Genomic DNA, 632 nt, shown 5'->3' on the forward strand with positions numbered 1-632 from the left:
GCACACAAATACACATAATCACACCACTAAAGGAACAGGAAGACCCACTCAGGAGGCAGTTTTACTTTTTGCTTTATTTCATTTTCTTCAGTTTTTGGAATTTTGTTCTATTATACTTTTATTATTTTTTTCTAGTTCCTCTTCCATTGTCCTCTTCCAGTGTGACTCAGCCACCCTGAGAATACGTACCCCCCCACCCCAATCCCCAGGCAAAAACAGGCAGGCCAGTAGACTCCAGCATAGCCATCCAACCAAGGGCTTTATTATTTTCTTCCACCCTCTGAATGCACAAACCCATCCACGTTCACACTGCCATGAAGACAGCATTTCAGCACTCACGCCCAAGCCACACCTAAGCCTTTTCTCCTTTGTCCCGCTTCTTCTCTGCATATCCACCCACGACCTCTTTCTACACTCTTTTTCCTCATGAGATAGGTTTCCATGAAATCTATGAATTTTGATTACTCCTTGTATTAGTCTGGGTACTTTGGAGAAACAAATCCACAGCAATTCACGTATAAGAGAGAGTTTTATGTACAGAAAATGTGCATCATTCAAACATCCCAACCCAATGCTGCCCAAGCCCACAAGTCCAACATTAACCCATTAACCCAACACCAGTCCACAAAGTC

This window comes from Echinops telfairi, unplaced genomic scaffold (genome assembly GCF_000313985.2).
Source record: "Echinops telfairi isolate 266 unplaced genomic scaffold, ASM31398v2 ScPeMD7_27;HRSCAF=92, whole genome shotgun sequence".
Taxonomy (NCBI): Eukaryota; Metazoa; Chordata; class Mammalia; order Afrosoricida; family Tenrecidae; genus Echinops; species Echinops telfairi.